Raw genomic sequence first — 12348 nt, forward strand, 5'->3', positions numbered from 1 at the left:
TTATAAAGGATTTTTAACATAATAAATCACATTTGATTTAGTCATTTGGAACCAAAAGGCTAAAATAAGATGGGCATTTTGCATTTGTGTCTAGTCTAAAATGAAACCATCATTATTCATGCTGAAGCTTGTTTTAATCTTTGAAGAGAGCAAATGCGCATCATCATGATGAAATGTTATGGCCTGTGTTATACAGGAGATCAAACAAGGTGATCTAATGGTCACTTCTGTCTTTATAATCTATTAATCTGTGTTTATAAAAGTCAGTTCCTACAGTATCCAAACGCAGACTTTACAATGTATAGCAGACTCGCTGATACTCACATTGTTTGAAATATATTGGGGCATATCTGGAGTAACTTCATGGAAGCTAATAGAGGTACTCCAGAGTAACATCAGTGTAACTCTGATCAGAACCTGGCCTTTACTCCTAAACTGAAAGCAAATTATCAATTAATCGTATGCCAAACTCTGCAGACCTTGTGTAATTGTTACTCAGGCAAAATTCTCATCAAAGTCAATGAATAAAAATTGAGTAAGGACTGCAGGATTAGCTTTATAGTATTAACAGCTGTGGAGTGGTTTGGGTATTAGCTTCCATGAAATTACTTTTGAGGTAGGCAGGGTATTACAATACACAGAACATGATGCTGCCCTTTTGTTCCTTTTTTAATTTTTTTTTTTTTTTAAATTCAGAGGGTCCCATGTTTATTGATTCTCAGTGGCTTCCAGATCAAGTGTGCTCATTTTATAAATAAAAAGCTTTCCCCCCCACAGCCAGCCCTACAAACCCTTCGCAACCTGAAAATCAAGCTAAATGCTGTTCTTCTGGTGCACCATCACCAGTAGTGAAGAATCTGCAGGTGAAATTATACTTTCAGGGACACTTGTCCTATCCCATTGTCTTCATATTATGCCCTCATTGATATTGCTGGAACTTTGTTATTGTCAGGGATCCAGTACTGATGAAAGTCCCTCTCATAGTAATTTAACAAACAGTTATGTTACTGATGCACTGTAGGAGTGAACTCAGCTCACTCTTCTTGTCTCTTTAGGAAAGAAAATTAGTACAAATGTATTTGTATTACTAAAATGGGCAGATATTACTTTAAACACTCACAGACGCAAGCCTGATGGCTAACAAAACACAAGGAGTCATCTTGGCATGACCATTTTGTAGAGTAGAGTTGTACTTATGAGACCTAGACACACTGTGTCCTATTAACTAAAGTTTCCACTTTCCAGTCCCTAAAGACCATAAAACTGGGTCATATGTCCTGCCATGAATCCAAATTTAGAACTTCCATTGACGTCAGTGTGAGTTCTGTGTGCATTGCACTGGCAAAATATGATCAGTTACAGCTAACTTCATTAAAAACACAGACACACACACAAACCTGCTACTTGATGTCACTGGTAGGGATAGAAAAAAAATCTGTGGGGATTTCCGGTCATAATCTGTAGAAATATACAGAAATTCTGCAAGGATTTTTCTTTGGCTTTCCAGCAAATTCACTCTACCTTTGAATCTTGATGCTACCTATCATTGGTAAGACGGGTATTTCAAGACACTTAGGCTGGGATATGCTAAGGGAGTGAGGCACCAAACTCCCATTGCATTTCAATGAGTTGGGCACCTAACTCCCTTGGGCTCTTGAAAATCTCAGCCTTATTAATGTACTAAATTGACAGTCAATGCGGTGATCCTGACATCAACTGAAGATCTAGCCTAAAAACGACTAGTAGCTACAGAAAACTAGCAGAATCTGCCAAATTCTTTGAGAACATTATATTAAAATTCTGCATTTAGACATGGGATATTAAAAAGTGACCTTCACTTTCACTGTGTTACTCAGTTTACAGACTGCAGGAAAGGAGTGAGACAGAAGGTGGAAAAACAACGGGGAAACCAAGAAGGGAGGAAAAGGGATTGATTCTCCTTTCAAATGGGTGTAAATCAGGAGTAAGTCTATTATGTTAATAGGCTTGATTTTTCTCTCATGTATACCAGTTTTGCATTAGTATAAAAACTGGTTTGAATGGAGTTACTGCTAATTCACACCAGTGTGACAGGATAATAGGCCTCAGTGGAAATAAACTAGCATGAGTAAAGGAGAATCAGACCAGGCAGTGAGAGAGAATGCATTGCACCAGAAACAGCATGAATACTGTTCTGAATTACACCCACCATAACTCGTTGATTGGTTTTCTGTGGGGTTGAATGGGGTAGGCGACAGGGCAACATGTGACTTATTATTTCAGTCCAGGACGGGCAGTTCTTTGTGCACTAGCAAATCTGATTCCAATACAGAGCAGTGATGGCTAGTGCTCAGGAAAGCCCAGATGACATCACCTGAAACAGGAAAACTGAAAATATATAAAGAGAATTAAAAAAAACAAAAACAAACAAACAAACAAAAAACAAAGGGGATGGAGGGAGGGAGGGAGGAAGGAAGGAAAAAAAGAGAGAGGATGAATGTAGGTGAATCCTGTGCTTTGAAGATTTTTCTTATGATTTGTACTATTACTATAAAAATACATTGGACTAGATCCTCAGCAAGGGCAAACTGACATAGCTCCATTGAAATCAGTGGAATTCCTGCCCTACGCTTCTGTGATTCTATTATTTGCTTTCATATGCTAGCTGACAGCAGCACATGCTCAGTTTCCCTCCCTCTGTAAAATAATCTGCACAAAAGGTGATGATGTAACTGTGTTTGAATTGATGGGGGGCATACCCACACCTGAAAATGTGCAGGCCACGCACCCCTGACCACTAGTCTCTCTCTCCTAGAAAGTCCATGACAGCAGCTACAGATTGGCAATATTGCACAGATGCTTCTGCACGGTCTTGGTGAGGAAACTAGACTTGGAATCCTTCCTTGGGCACCTGCAGTTCCCTGGCACGTCTGTATCAAGATTGCCAGAAATTGCCCCTTTATCAAACTTTTAAAGTGCAGTTCTGCTCTGGAAGATGACTATGTAAAAATGGCATCTTTCAGGAAGACATTAGATCAACTCCCTATGTGCATGCAGAGTCCTGTCGGCTTATTTAGTTGAGAGGGGGGGAAAAAAGACTAAGTTTTGACTCCTGTTAGACCTCCACAGCTAATGAGGAATAAATTGAATCTGCTTTTAGTTGTGCATTATCAACAGATTTGTGTACTAAATTCCAGTTACAGGGATGATCAGTTATACTTGGGCAAACCCAACAAAGGCAGTGGGGTTATACAAAAGTCCCTGAAAGTATAATTTGTGGTGCAGGACCCCTTGTTTTGTTGTTACTGTTGCTTTTTTACTGGTTGTGGGATGCACCAGGAGAAAAGACTCCAGCTTGACTGCCAGAACCAGTGTGGAGCTGGTAGTTAGGAAAAAAACATCTTTTTACTTCTAAACTGAGCATGTTTGAGCTGGAAGATAGCAAGAGACAAATAAGGAACTCTGCTACTTCCTTTTTGACAGACTAGAGCAGACTTGGACTCCCAAATTTTTATATTGATGTTAACTGAGACTGCCTCTTTAAGCCTTGGTGTTCTGTGCATAATTTAGAATGGAGTTTATACTATAGACAAGCTGCTTGTCTTGGGACTTCCTTAAGGATTATTACATGATTACTACATTACACCTCTGCTTTGTCTGTGATTCTTGTACCTTACAAAGGAAGCACAGCTCCGTTGCACAGGATATTTTTTTTTCCTTTCAATTTTTTGCTTGATGAACTATCGTGGTTTTTTTTTTGTTTGTTTGTTTGTTTGTTTTTTAAACAATGGTTTCCTGTAAAGGATTCTGTGCTTTATACTGAATGTTAATCCCAAGTGCCTTTCACAACGTTCCCTGATTATCCAGAGTACTCTAGGCAAGGCCGTATTATCCATTATGCACAATAGGCACAGTGCCTAGGGCCTACGAAACTTTCAGGGCCTACGAAAAAAGTTTTATATATAATTTTTTATTTAAAAAACTATTTATTAATAGCTTAAAATCAAATTACTTATTTCAGTCGGAGGGCCTATGAAGGCAAGTGTGCCTAGGGCCTACGAAGGTCTTAAAACGGCCCTGACTCTGGGCATAAAGAAAGAGATAAGCCCTATTATAGTGAAGGCATGCTGGCAGCTTCTACTACAGAACTCATTCGGGATGATTAAGCCATCTATGCTATTAGCACAACTACTGCTGGCACTGCTGTGGCCAGCTGGGCATTCTCAGGCACACCCACCCACAACTTCCTGTTCTTCAAATGTTCCTGAACGGCTTCTAGTCACCCCAACTCACGGGATGATTTTTGGCTGAGGTTCTCTTGCTCCTCCCCATGACCTTAAAAAGGTGCAGAGAATCAAGAGTGGTGTGCCCAGACTGACTGCTGTAATATTAGCAGAAGTAAGTAAGGCAGTGATTTTTAAGAATATAAGAGGAGTTGGTCTCCTATATCTTTGGGGCTTCTCTGAAATAGGAAGGGAGCGGACAGAGCCATCAGCGCTGCTCCTGTGATTTTACCGAATGAAAATGAACTTACACATTGCAATTTATTCTGTGCTAGACAGTGCCTAGTCTTCATTCAGTCATGCCGTGAATAGGAGAGAGTAAGGATTCACCTCACCACACCCTTGTGTGGCCACATAAGGACTACCAGCTCTGGGCACTGTGACTCCCCGCAGGATGATGTCAACAGGGAGACTCAGAAATCATTCAGAGCCACGGCTGTGCCTTTCTTCCATGTGCACAAGACAGTATATGGAACACTATATAGGGGTGTCACAAATCACACCCTCTTCAGTCAAACAAAAGCCTTATTATTGCGTACAGAAAGTACAATCTAGCCCTGATCGTCTGGGCACCCAATTTTAGTGCTAGAGTCAGTGATGGAGTCAGGAATTGAACCCAGGATCTTGAGGCAGCACCAAGCCAGAAATAGACATAGCAATTTATAGTAAGACTGATGTCTGACTTCACTATACGAAACATACAAAGATGTATAAAATAAATGTATATTTGAAGTCACGCAACTGTACATTTAAGAACTTTGCAGGTGAGAGAATGGCTCCAGTATTTATTTGAGCCAGACAGTGGGGTGCTTGAAGGTAGCAAGTTTTTGATACCTTTACAAATGGACGTCAATGTAAGAGCTTCTTTGAAGAGCTGCTACTATAGGAACAGGCACATTTGCATACTCACAGCAGGCAGGCAGTGCTGGGTTGACAAGGTTCTGTACTTCACAAGGGAGAATTCCAGAGCTGCTCCAACTGGCAGAATGACAATAAACATGACAAATGTATTCCTTTGAATATGAACATTCTAGAGAGACTCTTCAAACAGTGCCTCTGATTTCATTCCTTTCATGAGATGGAATATACCGTTAAAAATATTGTGAAAAACTGGAATAATTTTAAAAGGTTATCAAGAAGAAAAAAAGTGGTGTTTTTCTGCAGAGTTTCTGCAAGGTATGAGGTCTGTGAAACTTCCAGCGTGGAACAGCCTCCTTAAGAGGCAGAGTGCAATATGTATGTCTACTTATTTAAAACGTGCTGCCTACTAAGGATGGGCAAAAACCCCAGAACCTTGGATTCAGACCTTTGCCAGTTTCACTGGGGCTCACACGTAAACCCCCAGATACAAAGTGGAAGAGGCCTGCTTCTGTCCTGTGCCACCTTTCAGGGCAGCTCCATCAACCCACAGACCACTCCTGGTTCTCATAAAAAGTGTTGCGATTGTCCAAGATGAGACCCCCATACAGTCCATACACCCTTTACACCTTAGTCCCACCCCATGACCTGGTCCTCCGCAGCCCCCACTGTGCAATTGTGTTACCATGTAGCTTCCCCACAGTCCTCACATCAAGCATTCTTCTATCTTTAGCAGGTCTTGCCTAGCGCTTCATGCTGTAGCTAATTGGAGTCAGTTCCAATTAATTATAAAACGAATTGCCTTCAAGTAAATGTAATCCTCAGGGTCATTCTCTTTAAGCCCTAATGCTAAAAGCTATGTATTGAATTCAGTGGAATTACTTCTGATTTACACCAGTGTACTGAGACCAGAATCAGGCCCTGTGAGAACAGTTGACCTTTGACAGGGGTCAAACGATAAAGACAAGCTAATACCATACAGTAAAGTGCAGGTAAATATTTTAATACTTGGTACCTTAGTTTAGGGCCACCTTAGCAATGTTATTCATCTAGGCAAATTTACACTTTATTTTCTGATTTTCTTTGTACATTTGCTAATAAAATAATGTATTTTGCACAAGCTGAAATGAGCATTGGGAGTTAGTAGGGGCAGTAATTGACAGGCAACCTGGAGAGAGAACCTACTCTGACTTCACTCCGATTTGAGGGGCAGTGTTTCTGACATGTACATGGCAAATGGCCCCTGAAACTTATAATTATCTTTATTGCTACCTACACTGTTAGCAGATACCTTTCTGTAGGAGGTTTAGATTTCTGTTTTTTTGTTTCTGGTTCCTCTTGCCTGATTCTTTCCAATGTTTTCATCATTGCAAAATCAAAACAGCTTTCATCTGAACCTCACTTTAGGGCAGGATCAAGCAATTCATATTTTAACATAGTAATGATCTGTTTCATATGGGCTCTTACTTTAAAATGTTGTTGTTGTTAGAGGGCAAGCTTATTTAAAAGCAGGATTCAGATGGAATGTTTGATCTCACCATAAAATTGCTTTAAGGAATCAATGCCTTTGTTACCATCCTCATAAAACAATTGATCTCTGCAAGTGTATTTATGCAATACCTTTCTAGAAGAGAAAAAGCATTTTGTTTAAAATTAGGCCTGGTCTACACTGCAGAGTTAGGTGGATGTAAGACAACTGATGTCCACTTAACTCTGTTAAGTGTCTAACTAAAATGTAGCTCCTGCTGATGTAACTTGCTCACTACACTGACTTAGGCCTTATCTACACCATAGTTTCTCAACCTGTGGTACGCAAGACACAGGCAGGGGGTATGTGGCGAAAAACCCAGTGAAGGGAGGCAGGCGACAGCCGCCCGCTTCCCGCCTGGTCCCAGCTCCCAGAGTGGAAAATTGAGTGTTGGGGTACTTATTAAAATTTTCAGAAGTTAGGGAGTACTTGCTACTTAAAAGGTTGAGAAACACTGATCTACACCACAAAGATAAGTCAACCTATGTTAGGTTGACTTACAGCCACCGCATCAATTACTGCGATGGCTGATGTCTGCATTACCCTCCTGGGGTCGGGTGTGTGTGTCCTCACCAGGAACACTTCTACTCACCTAAGAGGGACAGTGTGGAGAGCTGAGAGCTGGGTCTTCTTGTTCTCTGCTGGGAGCCAGGGAAAGCTGCCCGGGGCATCTCCCCTCCCTGTTCCCCGCTGGGGGAAGCCACTCGGGGATTCTTGCCCCCAGGGAATGGGGTCCATCTATCCTTGCTTCTCGCCCCCCTTTCCTGCCAGGAGCAGAGGCAGCCTTATCAATTTCACAGCTGAGTGGGGTCCAGCCATTCAGTTCTCCAGGGGAGCGGGGGCAGCTGGGCTCTAGCTGCCCAGCTTTCTTGTCAATTTCACAGCTCCAGCAGAGATAAAAGGTGGCACAGGACAGGCCCAAAAACCTCAGAATCTTTGATCCAGACCCTTGCCCATTTCACAGGAGCTCACACATAAACCCCCAGATCCACTGGTGGGAGGAGCATTTCAGTGTGTGCACCTCAGCTTTTGTCGCTAAAACAGTGGACTTTTGTCAACAAAACTCTGTAGTGCAGACCAGCCCTTAATACCTACCTCTGTGAGAGGCGGAGCACTTTGGTCGAAGTAGTTAGGTCGATGCAGTGTCAGTGTACACTCGGTGTTGCTTACATCGACTGTTGCTGCCTCTCAGATGCCATCCCACAGTGCCCCACTGATACTTAAATTGGTGCACGCGCTCCTGGTGAGGGTGCGCACCGCAGACACAAGGAGCGTAGTGTGAATATGCAAAAGCGATTTAATTACTGCAGTGGCTGTACCTCAATGAGTCGACCTGAGTTACAATTTTGTGGTTTAGACTTGCCCTTAGTAACATGGCTAGAACTACTGAATTCAGGATGTGACAGCTCTATGAAGGTAAATGATGATCATTTAACATATTTTAGCTTAAAAGCTTATAATAACATTAAGAAAATGCCAATGGGGCAGGTGACTATCCTGAGATAATCACTCTTCTGAGCATTGTAGAGTTTAGCTGCTCCTCCTTCTTCCCCCAACCGATTCAGGATGTGACTATTTCATTAAAATTTCATTCTTGGTGTGCATTCATGCCAAAACATTAAGCGCCAGAGTTTGCATTCTAATTAAAATGCATCTTTCTTTTCATGTGTCCTCATGAGTGTTGGTAGTGGGTTTTCTGCTGTAAAATCTGGAATAATATTGAGAGGCTCTTTTGGAAACAAAGCAAAATGTTAACGCAAGTCAAGTAGTAGTGCCAGTTATAAGCTTGCATCCTTCCCACTTCTGTCCACATACGCAGGTATTTTAGGAAGTAAAGTAAACAGGACTGTTTCTGACTTTGCTACAAACTTGGTGTCTCCTTGGGTAAATCACAATCTTTTGGTACCTTGGTTTCCCATCTGAAAACTGAAGAAAATAATTCTGACCTACCTCACAAGCTGCTGTGAGGATAAGTTACTAATGTCCGTAAGAGGAGTTTGGATATTGCAGTGACTACTACAGAAAAACCTATAACATTTTCTTAGAGTGAAAGCTTTCAAGAGGAGGGGATTCTCTGTGTACCTGTTTGCAAAGAGCCTTGTCTAACAGAACCAGACAGGGATCTCTGGGTGCTATGATGATATAAATAATATTACTAATAATAAATTGTTAGTAGTCTGTCTTGAAATTAGCTTGAAAGTTCCTTAGGCAATGGACTTCATCTTTCTACATATTTATAAAGCACTGTGTGCATCTATGATGCTATAGAATTAATAATGTTCACACAGAATGTAACTCCAACTTTGTTTTATGGGATGACATTTAGAATCCTATTAATGTAGGAGAGCTGTTAGAAATTTCTCCCCAGATGCTGAATTTACAATTAAGGATAATTACAACTTTCCTGGAAAAAAGAGGTTTATTCACAGGAATTCAGGAGTTTATCAATGACCGGAAAATGAGTGAATATGACAGGCTGTCTCTCCCTTTTTACTGGTTACCAAGGTAGCAAGATTGCTAAGTATAAAGTATGAAATCATCTTTTCTTAGCAATAAGAAATGGAACAAAAAATGTGCCTTCTGCTAACTGCTCTTCTCAAAATCGGCCCGAAAGGCCATCAACAGATAGGGCTCACTATCTTGAGCGCCACCGGGAAGTGCCCTGAAGTAGGCAGAGAAATGTATCCTGATTATCAGAACAATTCAAGCCAATTCTTAGAGCTACAACACCTCAACACTCTCCCTTCTTGGCCTCTGAGTATCTAGGTGCTCCTTTTTACCTCTCTGGGACCAGATTCTGCAAGCCCTCTCTGCGTGAAACCTCCATTGGGTCCTGTTACCAGGAGCCCCCTAAAAGCCTTTGACCTAAATTGTTTACGGCGACACTCACACCACTGGGGTTTAAGTTCAGCTGAATAATGCACCAGGATTTGGTGTGTCCTTGTGTCACTGCCAAAAATCCAGCAAAAGGGTCATCGCTCCAGCAACGTCAGTAAATGTGGCGCAGACAACCAGGCCTAAGGATTTCTTCCATTTTCCCAGAAGTGAATACATTGGTGAAGGTCACTGCCTCTCCATAGCTGTAACCTGGGCACTTTGCCTTTTAGCGAAGTCACCTAGCTGTGGATATTAAACTCTAGATGGTTTCTGAAGAGGAGCATCAATATTCTCCACTATGTGAACAGGGACTTTAGCCTGCGAAGCTAGTGTGGCATAGCGCCTTCAAAGAACATGTGACTCTTATACATTTGAGAGAGATTTTAGTACAATCCAGATGACAATACCATGGCTTTGCACCATGTTCTTTCTCAGAGGTAAACCACAAAGGACCAGTGAATGCAAAGCTGTGCGCGGGATACAAGAGAGTGAGTGGAAGGAAATAGGTGAGAATTAGGGACTGTAACAAAGAGAATGATGGTTAGAATGGAGGCAAGATCTTACCTTGCTGAAAGGAAAGCTGAGCAGAATGGCAGCTGGCAGATGTTGGATAGCTTTGCTCTGGAGCAATGCTTCTTCAAGGGTCTGTGCTCTTAAGACCATCACACTGGGACATGTGTTGTGGTAAGACAGGTCATTGCCAACTAGGAATAATGCTTTTAAGGCCTCTCTAAGGGTTCCCTCTAGTTTTTTCTTTTTTTCGGCTAGAGCGTTTTTAGGAGTCTCCTTCCAACTATGGCTTTGCCAGAAAGGTTGCTAGTCCTTCCACTGGGAGCCTCTCTCTGATTTTTCAAAAGCATCGAAGGTGGGTAAACTGCCTCTTTTGGATCTGTCCTGAGTCTTGCATTAAATTCTGATCATTTCCTCGAAGGAAGGGTGGGGAGGGAGAGGGCAAGCTGGACGCTCAAAATTGGAAGGTGGGTATTTTTTGGCCACTAAACCTCAAGTGGTTTGTTTGTTTCCAAAGCAAGGCGTGAGCTGCCCCTCCTCTTCATATGGTTAATGAGGTCAGAAAGGTGCTTTCAAAGATGTAGAGCTAGTTTTTACAGTCTAGTGAGAAGCGCAAGCCTCCCTCAGTGGAGGATGAGCTGAAAGAAGAGTCAGAGAGGAATCACTCTTATTTATTTTTAATTTTTAGATTTTTGTACTTGGAACCTAGTCCCCATCAGTATAGAAAGTCACTTTTCATTTTAAAGATAAGGTGGTTCTTCTGGGTTTCAGGCAAGAGCTCACTTTTTCCACCCTCACAGATAAGTGACTCAAAGTATTTCCTTTCAGTCTGCTCAGGTCTGCTGGAAATCTGCAGAGTCAGAGAGGATCCCTGCCAAATCAGAAATTACCTATTTTAAACACCCAATACATTTTTTTTTTTTTTTTTTTTTTGGTCCTCCATTAGACTTTTCCTGCTAGAATTTATTTACTGTGAGCAGTGTGACTAGGGTACTGCCTAAACTAGTCAGGAATGAAATGCAGAGGGGAAAGGGCAGGGCTTAGGCCTAGATCCTCAAAGGCATTTATATTTCTAACTCCCACTGATCTGAGCATTAGGTGCCTCATTGTGCTTAAGAGTCTCAGCTGTAAAGCCCTATGCTAGCCAGTTCATCCTTTCTCATTTAAAAACAAAACAAAACAAAACAAAAAACACAGAGACCCACCCCATTTTCACCAAGAGCCCAGTGATTTCTATAACATGCCTTGGGAGGAAAGAAACAGAGAGGCCACAGACTTTTTGGCAGAGGCTTGCCTACTGAATTTCAGAGGCTTCATTTGTTTTCTGACTGCAGCTGAAGCACTTTCAGCAGCATGCTATTTGGGCACTAGTCAAAAGCAGCATAGCCTGAGTCAGTGAGAAGACTTGCACCAGAGCTACCTTGCCCCCAGAATTCCTGCAGAGACATAGTTTGGTCAGGTTGCTATGCATTAGCAAGAGCCACTTCCCAGTTTACAGTGCCTGTAAGAAACTCACAGCTGAATGACTTTCCTCCCCTCATTCTCCACTGTGTTCTAGAGCAAAGGTCTTCACTCCAGCTGAAATGCTGTGGGACAAGAGTCATTGCATTTTCAGGTATAGGTCACATCTGCAGGGTAATCAGTAAAAGACTATTGGTCTCTTAACACAGCTCCTAACATTAATTAAGATTGTAATTTTATCAGCTTAGAACCCACAGGGAATTTTCCCCAACAACCAATGACCTGTGATAGGTGCCACGACTTGTGGAAACTGATACAGCCCTGTGTTAGAGGATTCTTCTGAATCATTAGTGGATGGCTACTACACGACAGAGGAAGACTGAAAATCACTAGCAACACCGTGATTCTTTTGCACTTGGAAAGCTTTACCCTTTTCACATGCATGTGGACTTTAGCAAAGTATGGGGCACTGGGGCTAATTTTGCTGGTATAGCTAATGCTCCTGTTTTCTTACTCTTCTTAATGAGAAGCATCATCCGTTCTTTGTCATGCCCTTCAGCTATTATTCTCAGAGGCCTCACCTCCGTTTCTAAAACAAAAACTATTTGCTGCTACATTTCTTCTATGTCTCCATAAGACAGATTTTTTGAAACATCTGAGCCTTTGAAATATTTAAGTAGAAAACAAGTGAACTCTAATACTAGTACAATTCTAATATTAGTACAAATTTGGGGAATAGAAAAAGGAAATTTGACATGCTCTGTATGGGAAGAGGTAGGAAAAGGGACTTTTTTCTCTTCTGCCCAAGGAATGTGGGCTTTATGCTAGTTTTGGATAGGTGTAGGAATCGGA

General features: G+C 41.7%; 1 long non-coding RNA gene across 3 annotated transcripts in view; it reads left to right on the plus strand.

Moving 5' to 3' along the window:
* The window catches only part of LOC137164287 (uncharacterized), an 84395-nt gene that overhangs the window by 36268 nt on the left and 35779 nt on the right, over nucleotides 1-12348 (plus strand). The window lies entirely within an intron of this gene.

The sequence above is a fragment of the Emydura macquarii genome, unplaced genomic scaffold (assembly GCF_026122565.2).
Source record: "Emydura macquarii macquarii isolate MOO-44397 ecotype Brisbane River unplaced genomic scaffold, CSIRO-AGI_Emac_v2 contig_2676, whole genome shotgun sequence".
Taxonomy (NCBI): domain Eukaryota; kingdom Metazoa; phylum Chordata; order Testudines; family Chelidae; genus Emydura; species Emydura macquarii.